General features: G+C 42.9%; 1 protein-coding gene across 2 annotated transcripts in view; it reads left to right on the plus strand.

Annotated features, from left to right (window-relative positions):
- Window positions 1-18,268, plus strand: part of CLYBL (citramalyl-CoA lyase) — a 596,361-nt gene that overhangs the window by 118,161 nt on the left and 459,932 nt on the right. The gene's annotated exons all lie outside the window — the stretch shown is intronic.

Below are 18,268 nucleotides of genomic sequence, written 5' to 3' on the forward strand. Positions count from 1 at the left end.
ATCAGCTCACGATTGGGTGTCTGATAATTTTTGGTGAAGGAATGCTCACTATAAAGCATAGAAAATAAGATCACCTTGCAACAAATCTCATATTATTTGGAAGCCTGTGATGTTTCCTCTTTTTTTTATGCTTTGGGACTGTTTGCTTTAGCACTTATATATTTATTTTAGAGTTTCAATCACAGATATAACTGTAGACTATTAATGCATAATTATTTTAAGGTTTAGCTATTCACATTTTAATTGTGTGGTTTATAGTTGTGGCATATGCTACTAGCACCCCCTACCTCACCTTTCTTGATCACAGAAGTGCACGTTACCTATATTTTTTTAAATTTAGTTATTATAGGTTGGCGTGGAGTCTAATTTTCACAATTATCATTCTACACAACAACCATTACCAACTCAGAGACAACATTTTCTAAGACTAACATAATATATTTTTAGCAAACATTACAAGTGGCCACTGTTAGGCTGATTGATCCAGATGTGAATCCTTTCCTAAACTTGTCAGTCATCCTATATATTCCTCCGAGATATAAGTGAAGGTCAGTGCCCATAATAAGGTGCTATTGGTGCCTACATCTAGTAGATCAGGTATGTATTGACTATTGAGGTAGAAGGATCAATAAATGTATAGGTGCTGCAGATAGTAACCATGAGGCAATTACAGTCCTTTCACGCAAGGTGCATGAGTATGTATCAAACAGCCGTAATGATACTCAACCAGAGTATTTAGTAATTGCAGTCCTTTCATGAAAAAATGCAAATGCCCATCCAGATTATTCAACGATTGCTGCCTCAAGACAGACTGTGGTACATATGAGTATATGCATCAGTATCTGAGTATGTGAGAGGTTGGCTGAAATGTTCAGCCAGGTTCGCTGTTAATTCCCAACAGGGAGACACACATACACCCAGCGCCTCTGTTTTGGGAATGTCAGCACTAGTTACTGCATATGAGACATCTATCTTTCGAAGCTGGACAATGTGGCGTGTAGATACAATACAAGCCATTAGTATGGCTGAGTGTCTGAGCAGTCTCACCTGTCGGCATCATCTCATCAATGTCCACTACTGCTAGAAATAATCCTCTCCCAGACGGAGCTGTTGGTAGATTATTCATACTTGCCACATCAGTATGGTCGGTGTGATCTTCATATATGAAGATGTAGTGCACGTGATTGTGCTCATATACTGCACTCCTAAAAGTAATGTTTTAAAATATACTTACAAAATTACCATAAATGCAATAAAGTAAATAAATGCGGGTGAAATGCACATAAAATGAGCAATAGAATTAGGTATATCACAAGAAAGTGCTGCTGTGCAAAATAAATGTGCAAATAAAAGCAAACACAATAAAATTTCATATAGCACAATGAAATAATACTATGTACAGTAAATACACGTGCAAATATAAACACACGGAAATCGTGAAATATAGGCTTAATGAATAGCCGTGAATAAAAATATATAATATAAAGAGTCCAAAAATGTTAATGGCTGGACGCTCTTCAGGGTGCAGTGTGCAAAAGTGAAAAATGTGGGGGTGTTCTACAAGGACATCATGTGACAATGCAGTAACATCCAGTGGCACTGTGACTTTAAGTGCAAGGTGTCTCTTCAGTGTCACTGACACCCGTGAGTGTGCTAAATTATTACCTTACTGCTGTAAGGTAAACAGCATGTAGAAGAGAGAGGGGGGGGGGCAAATCCCTTAGGGTTGATGCATTTCTGCTTCCTAGTAGGTATGGAGCAAAGTCAGAGGGGATTGTTTCCTTTCCTTCCAGTAAATGGATGTCGGGGATCACTCAGATGCTCAATATACCAGGGTAAAGAGAAGAGATAAAGAGCCTACTATGGTGTAGTAAGTTTATATAAAAACTGTATTTTATTAATAAAATGGAAAAAAACTCACATTTTAGTACCGTATATACTCGAGTATAAGCCGAGATTTTCAGCCTCTTTTTTGAGGCTGAAAGTGCCCCCCTCGGCTTATACTCGAGTCATCGCTGTCTGCCCGCTCGATCAGCGTGTCGAGCAGACAGACAGCGGCCATTCTATGATTCAAAAGCCGCGCCTCCGGCTCCGCCTTCGCCTGTGATAGGCGGAACACTGAATTTCCCAGCAGCCTGTGTTCCGCCTATCACGGGCATCGTCTCATCCTCGTACTACGGACGAGGATGATACGACGTCCGTGATAGGCGGAACACAGGCTGCTGGGAAATTCAGTGTTCCGCCTATCACAGGCGAAGGAGGAGGCGCGGCTTTTGAATTTTACAATGGCCGCCGACGAAGAGGGCACGGGACGGAGGCAAGGCAAGGCACGGGACGGGACGGGACGGGACGGGACGAAGGCAAGGCACGACACGGGACGGAGGCTCGGGACAAAGGCTCGGGACACAGGTAGGCTGGACACACACACACACACACACACACACACACACACACACACACACACACACACACACACACACGGATAGAGACACACACACACGGATGGATGGATGGATGGAGACACACACACACACAGGGATGGATGGATACACACACACACAGGGATGGATGGATGGATGGAGACACACACACACAGGGATGGATGGATGGATGGATGGAGACACACACACACAGGGATGGATGGATGGATGGATGGAGACACACACACACAGGGATGGATGGATGGATGGATGGAGACACACACACACAGGGATGGATGGATGGATGGACACACACACAGGGATGGATGGACGGACACACAGGGATGGACGGACACACAGGGATGGACGGACACACAGGGATGGACGGACACACACACAGGGATGGACAGGCATGTCTCACCCTCGGCTTATACACGAGTCAATAAGTTTGCCAGTTTTTTTGGGGGTAAATTGGGGGCCTCGGCTTATATTCGGGTCGGCCTATACTCGAGTATATACGGTATGTGGATTGCACAATGTAAAAACGAGCGCCGAGCTCGTACCTGACTGTTGTTTCCAGTGTCCGTATGCCTCCGCGTTACATCACAACACACGTGACTTCAAGTTAATAATAAAAATGTATGCATTTACTTTATTGCATTTATGGTAATTTTGTAAATATATTTTAAAACATTACCTTTAGGAGCGCAGCACCACCTATTGTTTTATTTCCTATTTCCTATTTTTTGGGTAGAGTTTGACCCCTATGGTGTCTGCAGCACCTTTATATACCCATTGTTCACATTACTTTTTAGCGCAGGAGTATCCACTTTCCATGTGCTCATATACTGCAGCATGCTAGATCCTTATATTCATGTATGGTGGATCTCCGTTGTTTTGTACATCCTGACATCTGGTCAACTGGTCAATCTCCTGGGGGTGACGGGTTGCTACACATGACGTCAACACGTTTCGCCAGTGGGCATATCTTCCTCAAATTCATCAGGACCCAGATAGGGAAGTATGATTTGTATTTTGTATTTGATTTCCAAATGTTAGATAAGCACCTGTGGGGATAAACAAAAGGTGCTTCATGAGACAGGAGTAATTATAGAAAGGTTCCACCTATGCTTGAAAGCAGTTTGCCATGGAATCCATAGAGAGTTAAAAGGAGAAGGAAGCTCTAATTTTCGTAGAGGAGAACCATTATAGAAATGACAGGAAACTTATACATGGACGAGAGAAAAATGCATCTTCATGAAGGAGATAAAGTCAACTACATTTTTGTCAGGAAAAAAAAATCACAATTACAGAAAAAAAAACTGTTACATATCATTTAACCACTTCAGCCATGGAAGGATTAACTCCCTTCCTGACCAGAGCATTTTTTGCAATTCGGCACGGTGTCATTTTAGCTGACGTTGTACCCAAACAAAATTGTGCTTTTTTCCCTACAAATAGAGCTTTCTTTTGGTGGTATTTGATCACCTCTGTGGTTTTTATTTTTTGCACTATAAACAAAAACACTGTCAACTTTGAAAAAAGCTATATTTTTTTATTTTTGCTATAATAAATATTATACAGAAAAAATATATAAAAAAAGGAATTTCTTCCACAGTTTAGGCCATTATGTATTCTTCATATGTATTCATAAGTTATAGCGTCTACAAAATAGGGGATAGGTTTATGGCATTTTTATTAATAATATTTTTTTTTACTAGTAATGGCGGTGATCTGCGATTTTTATCGGGACTGCGACATTATGGTGGACAGATCAGACACTTTTGATACTATTTTGGGACCATTGAGATACAGTGATTAGAGCTACAAATAGCCGCTGATTACTGTATAAACGGCACTGGCAAGGAAGTGGTTAAACACTAGGGGGCAATCAAGGGGCTTAAGTGTGTTCCCTGGATGTGTTCTAACTGTAGGGGGAATGGGCTCACTACAACATGACAGAGATCACTGCTACCGATGACAGGGAGCAGTAGATCCCTGTCATGTTGCTAGGCAGTACAGGTAAATGCCTTGTTTCCACCTCTCCGTTCTGCCTCTCCTTGCCGCAATTGTGGCCCGCCGGCGAACATCGAGTTTGGAAGACCGAGGCACGTGGCGCTAGGTGGCAAATTGAAAGGGATGTATGGGTGCGCTATTTTGCCTACCCATGCCATTCTGCCAATATAAATTGGCGCGCAATGGTCGGCAAGTGGTTAAACTCTCGTTACCTTTTCTGTTTATGCAGGTAATGGTCTTTGGTAGATAGAAGATTATGTAACACTGTTGTGTTTTCAAATGTGTATGATGCATTACTGAGGTTCAGAATTTACAGATATCCTTTCCTTATACAATTATATTATTCAGCTAATGCTGAATATGTACATCATAGCTATCCCGAGTGTTTGTTTTTCTTTGATGGGAAATCAGTATATTATATTCTGCTTTATGCATGCACAGTTAATCCTAGTGGCTTGAAATGGATGGGAGCTGAAATAATATACAAATTATAGTTAATTATGATATAACTTACATTGATGATATTACAATTTTCTTTCCTTATGTACATAATTATGTTCAGATATTTTTCATTCTAATTGCACAGTTCATTTTTATTTAATTTCAGTGTATTCAGGCTAACGTTATTTACTATTTATAACATATTAACTCAGAATTAAACCCAAGTTTTTATTTATTCTCTACCAACTAGCGCATGTTCTGTGTATTCTACATTTAACAAATTGCATATACACAAAAGCCTGTGATATTGATAACACCCAACTGTGGCAAAATTAGATTAGAACTAGACAAGAGTGCACTTCCCTACACACCAAAAGGCCACTTAGCTAAAACGTAACCTTTATTTTAAAACATAAAAAGTATGTAAGTGACCATATCAGGTATACCTATAGGATGAGTTCAATGCCATTATATATAAAAATAAACGTTCTATCTCTGTGTGGTAATAATAAACCTCTACCAAGTTTAAATGGTGAAAACTTTTCTTGAATATATACGTATAGACAAAATGAGGGTTATAATTTCCTTCTATATTAAATATAAAGGCTGTATTAGTGGATATGTAAATTAAAGGTCTACTCCCCAAGGCCACCTTATAGCAAGAGATGGGGGTATAGCTGTCTCTCCTCCCATCTATTGGCCACATATAAAATTGAGATGAACAGAAAAAGAGAAGGTATGCTAATAAATACCGTCTCACTGAAGATATGGGCTATATATCTTCTGCCCTATGAAATTATCTCTCAGATATGGGATACGGGTACGCTCATCCATGTGGACACCAAATAACCACTTATAGACGAGCCCCATATATCAAAATATCCACAAAAAAGCTGCTCTCTTAATCAAGACAGCATTGACATGAGGCATATCTGACCCCACAATAAAGAAAAATGAAGGAGTTTGCTTGTTCTCCCTGTGCCTGCGTGGGTTTCCTCCGGGTGCTCCGGTTTCCTCCCACAATCCAAAGACATGCAGGTAGGTTAATTGGCTTCTGTCCAAAATTGGCCCTAGTATAGGAATTGGGACCTAGGATAGTGGGCTCCTTGAGGGAAGAGACCGATGTGAGTGTGCAATGTACAGGGATAGGGACAATTGTAGACACTCACTCAGGTTGAACTGGATGGACTGTTGTATTTATTCAGCCTTACTAACTATGAAGGGGAGGGGGAAAGAATGTGTCAGGACAACAATTAAATCATGTGAACCAAAATTAAATAAAATCAGAAGGTGCTCCCAAAATCAAATCGCCCAAACCTAACATGTTTCACTCTTCAAGTAGAGCTTTGTCAGAGGTAAAAAAAAAAAAAAAATTACGAAAATGAGCAACCAAGAGTAGCTGACTGTCACATGGTGAAAAGAAAATGGTGTCTTGTTTGTAGTACCTGTATTTATAACCTTACCATCTAAAATGGCTGCCGCACTTGCTCATTGCTGAGGGGAATTCTATCACCATCTTGTGGATGATAATCAGAACTACAAGGCAATCACTTATTGATTGCCCTATCCCATATATCATTGTCCTGTACATATACAGTAGTGTGAAAAAGTGTTTGCCCCTTCCTCATTTCCTGTTCCTTTGCATGTTTGTCACACTTAAGTGTTTCGGAACATCAAACCAATTTAAACAATAGTCAAGGACAACACAAGTAAACACAAAATGCAATTTGTAAATGAAGGTGTTTATTATTAAAGGTGAAAAAAAATCCAAACCATCATGGTCCTGTGTGAAAAAGTGATTGCCCCCCTTGTTAAAACATACTATAACTGTGGTTGTCCACACCTGAGTTCAATTTCTCTAGCCACACCCAGGCCTGATTATTGCCACACCTGTTCACAATCAAGGCATCACTTAAATAGGTGCTGCTTGACACAGTAAGGTCCACCAGAAGATCCTTAAAAGCTACACATCATGCCGAGACCCAAAGAAATTCAGGAACAATTGAGAAAGAAAGTAATTGAGATCTATCAGTCTGGAAAGGGTTATAAAGCCATTTCCAAAGCTTTGGGAATCCAGCGAACCACAGAGAGAGCCATTATCCACAAATGGCAAAGACATGGAACAGTGGTGAACCTTCCCAGGAGTGGCCGGCCACCCAAAATTACCCCAAGAGCGCAGAGACGACTCATCCAAGAGGTCACAAAAGACCCCGCAACAACGTCCAAGGAACTGCAGGCCTCACTTGCCTCAGTTAAGGTCAGCGTTCATGCCTCCACCATCAGGAAAAGACTGGGCAAAAATGGCCTGCATGGCAGAGTTCCAAGGAGAAAACCACTGTTGAGCAAAAAGAACATCAAAGCTCGTCTCAATTTCTCCACAACACATCTTGATGATCCCCAAGACTTTTGGGACAACATTCTGTGGATCGATGAGACAAAAGTGGAACTCTTTGGAAGGTGTGTGTCCAAGTATATCTGGCGTAGAAGGAACACTGCATTTCATAAAAAGAACATTATACCAACAGTAAAATATGGTGGTGGTAGTGTGATGGTCTGGGGCTGTTTTGCTGCTTCAGGACCTGGAAGACTTGCCGTGATAAAAGGAACTATGAATTCTGCTGTCTACCAAGAGATCCTGAAGGAGAATGTCCGACCATCTGTTCGTGTACTCAAGCTGAAACGAACTTGGGTTCTGCAGCAGGACAATGATCCAAAACACACCAGCAAGTCCACCACCGAATGGCTGAAGAAAGACAAAATGAAGACTTTGGAGTGGCCTAGCCAAAGTCCTGACCTGAATCCTATTGAGATGTTGTGGTATGACCTTAAAAAGGCCGTTCATGCTCGAAAACCCTCTAATGTAACTGAATTAGGACAATTCTGCAAAGATGAGTGGGCCAAAATTCCTCCAGGACGCTGTAAAAGCCTCATTGCACGTTATCGCAAACGCTTGGTTGCAGTTGTTGCTGCTAAGGGTGGCACAACCAGTTATTAGGTTTAGGGGGCAATCACTTTTTCACACAGGGCCATGATGGTTTGGATTTTTTTTCCCCTTTAATAATAAACACCTTCATTTACAAATTGCATTTTGTGTTTACTTGTGTTGTCCTTGACTATTGTTTAAATTGGTTTAATGTTCCGAAACACTTAAGCGTGACAAACATGCAAAGGAACAGGAAATGAGGAAGGGGGCAAACACTTTTTCACACCACTGTATACAATTCCTTTTGTGCAAAAAGTGATATAAAATTAATGTACTTTCCCTTTGCTAAATACCAATATGATCCATACAAATATTAATATTAGACAATAAATACCAAAGATTTTTAGTCGTGTACAAAAGCTAGAAATGTAAAGCCTTCATTAAGGCCAGATGGCGCTCAAACTCATCTCACTTCCAACTTCAAAAGATGTTTGTCCAGGTCCCAATTTAAATTGTTCTATGGCCCACAATTTTAATATCTCAGCTTTACCACCATGTTTTTCAAGGACATGCCTAGCAATTAGTCTATCTCTTTTTTGTGCAATGTCCTTAACATGCGCCAATACTCAGCGTCTGAATTGACTAATTGTTTTTCCATATACAAAAATGGGTATGGACATCTAATAACATAAATAATTCCCTCTGTACTACAATTGATAAATGATTGTATTTTAATAATTTCTCAATTTTTTGGACTCTCAAATTCTTTAACAGTGGGAATATAAGGATATGCCTTACAGTGTCCACATCTGTGGCTACCTAATAGTTTTTCTGAAGCCATGTGGGAATGACTTTTTTTTTTTGGACAGTTCCTAAATAACTATGCACTAGCATGTCTTTGAGTTTTCTACCTCTTCTGTATGTGATCATGGGGCTTTTCAGAAAGATTTTAGATAGATCATTGTCATTGTGTAGTATGTCCCAATATTTAATGACATTAAAAATTTCACTAGATTGATTTGAGTAGATTGATTATGTCCCTATAATACGCATGCCTGCATTATTATCAGTCTTGATCCGTTTTTATCTACTGAACCTCTCCACCAATTTAAAACTTTCTTTTTGAAGGGCTGCATCCGTAGAGCAGTTTCTTTTAGCTCTCATAAATTGCCCAATAGGAATGTCTTTTTTAAGGGATGTAGGTGTTGGCTCTCCCAATGTAGCAAATTACTGGTGGAGGTAGGTTTCCGATTGATGGTTGTATTAAAAGTACCATCCACATCTCTCCCAATCTTAAAATCTAGGAAATTGATTCTGTCATGGTTAATCTTACTGGTGAAAAACATACAAATATCATTATTTAGACTACAAAAACAGCCAAGGGCTCCTGTGCATATGTGTCAAGGTGACATCACCGCTGCCATTTATACAGCCAGAGCCTGTGCACCCAGAAGGAAGGCCTGGATGAAGATGGCAGTGGCGGGATCTGAGACAACGATGTGTGGGAGGGATAAGCTTGTCATAATGTACTAGTATGTGGTGCATACTGGTACATTATGACTTAACCCTGCTGGGGGGCCCACTTCATTTTTGTTTTAGTGGCGGCAGGACTGCATGACTGTTTTTAACTACTTCCTGACCGCCAGCCATCAAATGATGGCCAGGCGGCACACCTATTGTGGCGGGAGGGCATCATATGATGGCCTGCCGTTTAAACAGGGAATGTAAACGATCGTGCGTGTGCATCCCTGTTTCTTCAGTGATGGTGTGTCACGGACACACCGCTCGCCACCGAAGGGGGTGAACAGCCATTGGTTATGGCTGTTTACCCACATGATCGGCTGTGATCCTTTCACAGCCAATCACTAAAATGTAAACAAACCGCGGTAACGAGATGTTACAGGGATCTCCTCCTCACACATCGATCGTTTGTGAGGAGGAGATTTCAGTAACCGCTTACAGTGTACACCAATCACACTGAAGATAATAAAGAGGATCTGTCACCACCCCTCATAGTACCTGTCATTCACAGTCCATCAGAGTACCTGAATACATGTCACAGTCCATCAGAGTACCTGAGTACCTGTCACAGCCCATCAGAGTACCCGATTACCTGTCACGGACCATCAGAGTACCCGAGTACCTGTCACGGTCCATCAGAGTACCCGAGTACCTGTCACGGTCCATCAGAGTACCCGAGTACCTGTCACGGTCCATCAGAGTACCCGAGTACCTGTCACGGCCCATCAGAGTACCCGAGTACCTGTCACGGCCCATCAGAGTACCCGAGTACCTGTCACGGCCCATCAGAGTACCCGAGTACCTGTCACGGTCCATCAGAGTACCCGAGTACCTGTCACGGTCCATCAGAGTACCCGAGTACCTGTCACGGTCCATCAGAGTACCCGAGTACCTGTCACGGTCCATCAGAGTACCCGAGTACCTGTCACGGTCCATCAGAGTACCCGAGTACCTGTCACGGTCCATCAGAGTACCCGAGTACCTGTCACGGTCCATCAGAGTACCCGAGTACCTGTCACGGTCCATCAGAGTACCCGAGTACCTGTCACGGTTCATCCAAGTACCCGAGTACCTGTCACAGCCCATCTGAGTACCCGAGTACCTGTCACAGTTCATCTGAGTACTTGTCACAGTTCATCTGAGTACCCGAGAACCTGTCACAGTCCATATGAGTACCCGAGTACCTATCACCGCCCTTCAGAGTACCCAAATACCAGTCACCAGGCCATCAGAGAACCTGTCACCAGGCCATCAGAGTACCCGAGTACCTGTCACCAGGCCATCAGAGTACCCGAGTACCTGTCACCAGGCCATCAGAGTACCTATCTGCAGCCCATCAGAGTACCCAAGTACCTATTTGCAGCCCATGCCTCATAGAATATACGTTGGGGTGTTTGCTTTCCAAAATGGGGTCATTTTGTGGGTAATTTCACTGTCCTGGTGCTCCAGGACTTTCAAAAGTGTGATAGGTAGAAATGAAATGAGATGTGTCATTTATGCTCCTAGAACGCCTGAACATACTACTTCAATGTTCGGCCCCTCTATGTGACCAAGCTGTGTAAAAGTCCTACACATGTGGTATCGCCATACTCGGAAGGAATAGCAGAATGTGGTTTGGAGTGTAATTTTTGCTATATACATGCTATGTGTTAGAAATATCTTCTAAATTGACAACTTTGTGTAAAAAACATATTCCAAAAACTTCTGGAAAAAAATAAACCGTTCAAAAGACTCATTATGCCTCACAGATTATACGTTGGGGTGTTTTGCTTTCCAAAATGGGGTAATTTTATGGGAAATTCCATTGTCCTGGTACTCCAGGGCCTTCAAAAGTGTAATAGGTGGTTGAGAAATGAGATGCGTCATTTTTGCTCGTAGAATGTTTGAAGGTTGGTGTTCTGTATGTGGCCAGGCTGTGTAAAAGTCTTACACATGTGGTATCGCCATACTTGGGAAGAGTAGCAGAATGTATTTTGGGGTGTAATTTGTTGTATGCATTTGCTGTGTGTGAGAAATAACCTGATATGACAATTTTGTAAAAAAAAGAAAAAAAAATCTTCATTTTGCAAAGAATTGTAAGAAAAAATGACAACTTAAAAAAACTCACCATGCTACTTACTTAATACCTTGGAATGTCTACTTTGTAAAAAGGGGTCATTTGGGGGGTATTTGTTCTTTCCTGACTTGTTAGTGTCTCAAGAAATGAGATGCACCTAATGTACTGAAGGTCTGATCAGATGTGATCAATTTTCAGTGATTGGCACCATAGTTTGTAGACTCTATAACTTTCACAAAGACCAAATAATATCCACTAATGTGGGTTATTTTTACCAAAGATATGTAGCAGTATAAATTTTGGCCAAAATGTATGAAGGAAAATTACTAATTGGCAAAAATGTATGACAAAAACAAGGAAAAGCATTTTTTTCACAAAATTTACATTTTATTTTATTTATAGCACAAACAATAAAAAAACAACTAATGATTAAATACACTAAAAGAAAGCTCTATTTGTGTGGAAAAAAGGACGCAAGTTTCATATGGGTACAGTGTTGCATGTTAATTGTCATTCAAGCTGTGAGTTCGCTGAAAGCTGAAAATTGGTCTGGTCAGGAAGGGGGTAAAAGTGTATTGTATTGAGGTGGTTAAGGTTGATTTACTAAAGGCAAATAATCTGTTCACTTTGCAAGGGAGTATTCTGTTTGCAAAGGAATTTTCCTTTAGTTCAGTGACTGAGTGTCAAAAACCATGAATTAGACCGAGACAGAAGTACATTTAAATCAGACTTGTTTAAAAATGAAAGTAAATAGAACAAACATAGTCAAAACATAGCCAAAGTTCAGAACAGCAAGCAGGATCTGGAGTCAGAAGGAATATCAGCAAAGCAAGTCTTTAACAGGAACGCAGGAGATTGCCTAGGTCAGTGATGGCGAACCTTGGCACCCCAGATGTTTTGGAACTACATTTCCCATGATGCTCTGGCACTCTGCACTGTAGTGGAGCATCATGGGAAATGTAGTTCCAAAACATCTGGGGTGCCAAGGTTCGCCATCACTGGCCTAGGTTAACATCACAGAGACTAAGGTAGAGATCATCTGGGCTGGATGTAGGCAGCACTGACAAACAGAATATCATCAACAGATGAGTCACTCTGGAGAAATAGGAGCTGGTAATTAGCCGACAGCTGAGCAGCCAGCTCAGAGGAAGGAAGGGCTGAGCCCAGTCCTGACAATGAGGTAAAGCTCTGCTGACTTCTATTATCCAAACATGTGCATAAAACATAACATATTCTATAAAGGAAATTTAATTTGCTAAACAAATTTTGCAGCCCATTAGCCTTTAGAATGTCAAATCATATGTCTCTCAATTGCTCAAAATCTACCTGGAAATCCCTTTTTTAGTCGCATTTGCTTTCATGAGAGCTGCTACACAAGAGACTTTCAATTGTGCGACCAAGAGACCAATGCCCTGCAATTCATTTAAAGGTACAATTCAATCGTGTGTCAGAAAGTATTACCAAATAATCTCCTTTCCTTCACTTATGGAAAAGAGAACAAACTGCTCAGCAATCATTCATTCGTGGGACTGGAAATTGTTGCCATTTTATACCCCCTGTGAGATTTATCTCATGAGAATAATCCCTCAGCAGTCACCCTAAAACCTCCTGCAGTAGCATGAAATGGTTATTTTATCTCTAAGAGACTTTTTTTTTATTCCCAGAGATTAAAAAGCACCTGTGTAGCCCTAGCCTAAAGGTGCTATAAACTGAACACATCAAATACCTGCTACTGGTTTCTGTCATATTCCAGCAATCATCTGACAAAAGCATTGTTGGAAAAAAACAATACTTTATCATGAAAAAAGAGAATGTATGAGAGAGAGAGACCAATGCAGCACTTTGTCGTGGACTGAGGGAAAAAAATGACAAAGCCCACTAAAACTATTATCAGTAAAGAGATCAATGTCCCCACCCATGATAGAGATCAATGTCCCCAGCCATAATGGAGATTAAAGTTTTGTTAAATGGTTGTTTATTGGTGAGCCAATGGAGGCTAAACTTGATCTAATGTTTAAAGTATCGAAAATCTTCAATCCCATTAGCAAACCATAAATCATATTTTGACATCACATGTTTTCCAGCGTCGTGTCCAACAAAGTGATTATTAATACAGAAAAGTATTTGATTAAATATTTTTTATTTGAAAATTATTTTGATGAAATTCCAATTCTGTGATATTGACTATTAGCCAATGACAACCTATATAATTACCTAATGGGAATATTTGTCATCACATTAGGTGATAACTGATGCTGCATTTGGATTTTGCTATAAACAAATTGAATGCTTACTTTTTTTTTTTTTTTTATTGCTGCGCATCACTAATATATTTTTGAGCGCTACAGGGGGACTCTGACAGTTCCTTGAAAGCAGTTGATGGTGATGCTCCAGAGACTTGAATTTAACACTGTTTTCCTGAAGGAAGACTACAATATCAAGGGACTTGGAAGCAGGTGGAATTTACAAAGTTGAAGCACAGTGTTTATAAAAATGATGTCTTGGGCATTTAGAGGAGAATATTTTAAAGGATTGTAAGAGCCGGTTCACACAGGGGCAACTTAGATCCGACTTCAGGTCGCCCCTAGTCGCCTCAAGTCGCGCTACATGTAAAAATTAATGTAAGTGAATGAGAGCCGTCTTAATGCACACTACTGAAGTCGCTCCAACTTCAGAAAAGGTTCCTGTACTACTTCTATCTGACTTCTAGGCGACTGGTACCCATTGATTTCAATGGAAGTCGCCTCCAAGTCGGATCTCCGTCTATATTGAGGCGACTCTCACAGAATTATCAGCACTCGAGAGGGAACTCCACGCCAAATTTATTTAAAAGAATTGGCGTGGGTTCCCCCTCTGGGAGCATGCCAGGCCCTTAGGTCTGGTATGGATTTTAAGGGGAACCCCCTACGCCGAAAAAACGGCTTCGGGGTCCCCCAGATCCATACCAGACCCTTATCCGAGCACAAAGCCTGGCCGGTCAGGAAGGGGGTGGGGACGAGCGAGTGCCCCCCCTCCTGGACCGTACCAGGTCGCGTGCCCTCAACATGGGGGGTTTGGTGCTTTGGGGAAGAGGGGCGCCCTGCGGCCCCCACCCCAAAGCACCTTGTCCCCATGTTGATGAGGACAAGGGCCTCTTCCCGACAACCCTGGTCGGGGTCTGCGGGCGGGGGCTTATTGGAATCCGGGAGCCCCCTTTAATAAGGGGGCCCCCAGATCCCGGCCCCCCTCCCTATGTGAATGAGTAAGGGGTAAATCGTACCCCTACCCATTCACCTGGGGAAAAAATTTCAATAAAAAACACAACACAAGTTTTAAAAGTCCTTTATTAAGCAGCTCCGGGGGTCTTCTTCCAACGAGGGGGGGTCTTCTGACGACTTCTCCGCTCTGTTCGGCGTCTTCTCCCGGTGTCCAGCCTCTTCTCCCTGGCTCCTCCGCTGTCTTCTTGCAGCTCTTTTACTAGCAGAGGAGCCCGGTCTCCCCTGCCCTCTGTCCTTCTTCTCTCTTCGCTCTTCTTTCTTCTTCCAATGTTGACCCGGTGCTGTCTTCCGCTGTACTGGCTTGTGCGACGTCCTCGGCGACTTATATAGGTAGGGGGTGTGGTCACTGGATGATGTCACATGGTGACCCCGCCCGTTATGACGTCATAGTCCCAGCATGCCCTGGGACTGTGATGTCATAAAGGGGTGGGGTTACCGTGTGACATCATCTGGTGACCACGTCCCATACCTATATAAGTCGCCACGCACGTTGCACAAGCCAGTACAGCGGAAGACAGCGCCGGGTCAAGATCAGAAGAAGAAAGAAGAGCGAAGAGAGAAGGACAGAGGGCGGAGGAGACCGGGCTCCTTCGCTAGTAAAAAAGCTGCAAGAAGACAACGGAGGAGCTCGGGAGAAGAGGCCGGACACTGGGACACCAAACAGAGCGGAGAAGTCGTCAGAAGAACCCCCCTGACGTCGGAAGAAGACCCCTAGAGCTGCTTAATAAAGGACTTTTAAAACTTGTGTTGTGTTTTTTATTGACATTTTCCCCCCAGGTGAATGGGTAGGGGTACGATGTACCCCTTACTCATTCACATAGGGTGGGTGGCCGGGATCTGGGGGCCCCCCTTATTAAAGGGGGCTCCCGGATTCCGATAAGCCCCCTGCCCGCAGACCCCAACAACCACCGGCCAGGGTTGTCGGGAAGAGGCCCTTGTCCTCATCAACATGGGAACAAGGTGCTTTGGGGTGGGGGGGCCGCAGGGCGCCCCCCTTCCCCAAAGCACCAAACCCCCCATGTTGAGGGCACGCAGCCTTATATATATGTGTGTGAAATTCTAAACGTTATAAACCATTAGTCAATATTTGTAACCCGTGCCAGTGGTTTTGCCAAAAACCAAATAAAATAAAATTAAAAAACACAAGTGAATTGTAATGTGCAAAAAGTTCAAATCTTCCAATTTACTTTCTTATAAGTGTGGAAATATAGACAGATGCTTTATATTATGCAAAACAATTCACGGCCAATGTTTTATTTCCAAGTGGTGACACAGTGTTAGCCCCTGTGCCGCTATCTGGCGTCTCCCTGGAAATCTGGTTTGTCATCCACAGTTAAAGCCCTCATTCGTATGGTTCATAGAAAAAGAGGGAAATCCATAGTGCAGTATGTCTTTAAAATATATTTATTACAAGAAGAAAATTACTCACATATTACAAATGGTGTGCTTGCAATGTATAAAAAAACTCCCACCGCCGCTGCGGTTTACTGAAGAGAGGTCACGTCCTTATTGCCACGTCCTACCGGTTTCATCACGCTGACGTCACCAGGAGCCTTAAGTCTTAAGGGACACGATTAAATAAAACCTGGGCTTCCTTGTACCTATGACATTTGCTGAGGCAGAGTCTTCCATAATTGCTTTTGTGTTAGGCCCTGACTGTTCACATGTATCAATTTGGGATCGTGGGCAGAATTGCTGTGATTCTGTCCTCAATTCCAAATAACACTGCAGTGCTGGGAAAACGCAGCACATGTGTTTGTGTTCCATTCATTTTTAGTGGCACCAAAACACAATGTGGTTTTGGATGTTTGTTGTGCGATAAATTGCTCAAAAATCAGCAAAAGACACCACATTGTGGTGCCAGTAAAAATGAATAGACCACAAACACATGGGCTGCATTTTGCCAGCAGAATCTGTGGCGGGCAGAATCACAGCAATATTCTGCCCATGATCCCAAATCTCTACAGCAGTTGCCACAATCTCAGATACCAGTAGAATGACAGGAAGAAATTCTGCAGCACTGCAGTTCTAAGCTAGCCTGACTGAGGAGGACACAAGGGAAAGAGGGACATGCCTAGTAACCTGGGGTGGACTGGGTCAACGGCAGCAACAGCACTTCAGAACATCATCCACATCTACAGCCACGTGGAAGGCTGGTGGCCTAACAGCACCCTTGAGGGTCCAGCTCCTCACCCAAGCGGCAGCCAAAGGTGGGAAGCCAATGGAAATAGCGAAGACCGGTGGGCAGTTAGGTGCCGGTCGCTCCCACTCTGCTCAGTGCTTCCTGGTGGCTGTGGCTGGACAAGTCAAGAAGACATGGTCTCATATAAAGGAGCCTGGAGGCACTAAGGTGCGGAGGTGGAGGTCTGGGATACAGTTGAAAAACAAATTCTGTTGATCAATTTGTGCGATTTGATCTGTCAAATTGCATGACAAGTCACACACCATTGCTGGCAATGGCCATGTTCAAATCCTGCACTGATTTGAAAAAGTAGTTCTGGCACTACTTGATGATTTGAGGTGCGCCTTGCATAGACATCTGTGCATGAAGCCACACTGATGTCTTCCAAGTCACACCTGAAGTCGTGCTCACATGCATTTTTAAATCATGCGATTTCAGATGAAGATGTGCTATTTCAAAGCCCTGTAGTCACAGCCACAGTCTCTGGTCAAATGTGAACGAGGACTCAAAGGGGATGATTAAACAGAACCACTCCTTGACTCCCTAACTCTTAATGAACATAGCAGCTGCATCTTTGACTACACATTGCCGTTACTTCAATGCTTAGCTTCACGGTGCCACCATTAAACTTGCCCATTTATATCACAGTAGCTGTAGCCACAAGCCAAATGCACAGATAATCAGAATCTGCAGATGGATTACAGGAAATGACCAGAAACTGCGGAATCGACTACAGAAAATGACCAGAGACTGAGGCTGCGATTACAGGAAATGACCAGAGACTGTGGCTGTGACTACAGTAAATCACCAAAGACTGCCGCTGTGACTACAGGGAATAACCAGAGACTGCGAAATGACCAGGGACTACGGCTGCGACTACAATAAATGACCAGAGACTGCGGCTGTGACTACAGGGAATGACCAGAGACTGTGGCTGTGACTACAGTAAATGATTAGAGACTGCAGCTGTGACTACAGTAAATCACCAAAGACTGCGGCTGTGACTACAGGGAATGACCAGAGACTGCGAAATGACCAGAGACTACGGCTGTGACTACAATAAATAACCAGAGACTGCGGCTGTGACTACAGGGAATGACCAGAGACTGCAAAATGACCAGAGACTATGACTGAGACTACAGAGAATGACCAGAGACTGTGGCTACAACTACAGGGAATGACCAGAGACTGCGAAATGACCAGGGACTACGGGTGCGACTACAGGGAACAACCAGAGATTGCAAAATGACTAGAGACTGCGGCTACAGGGAATGACCAGAGACTGTGGCTGCGACTACAGAGAATGACCAGAGATTGCGGCTCTGACTACAGGGAATGACCAGAGACTGCGGCTGCGACTACAGGGAATGACCAGAGGCTGCAACTACAGGCAATGACTAGAGACTGCGGGTACAGGCAATGACCAGAGGCTGCGACTACAGGCAATGACCA

Source organism: Lithobates pipiens, unplaced genomic scaffold, assembly GCF_037356315.1.
Source record: "Lithobates pipiens isolate NorthernLeopardFrog02 unplaced genomic scaffold, aLitPip1_a1.2 Scaffold_16, whole genome shotgun sequence".
Taxonomy (NCBI): domain Eukaryota; kingdom Metazoa; phylum Chordata; class Amphibia; order Anura; family Ranidae; genus Lithobates; species Lithobates pipiens.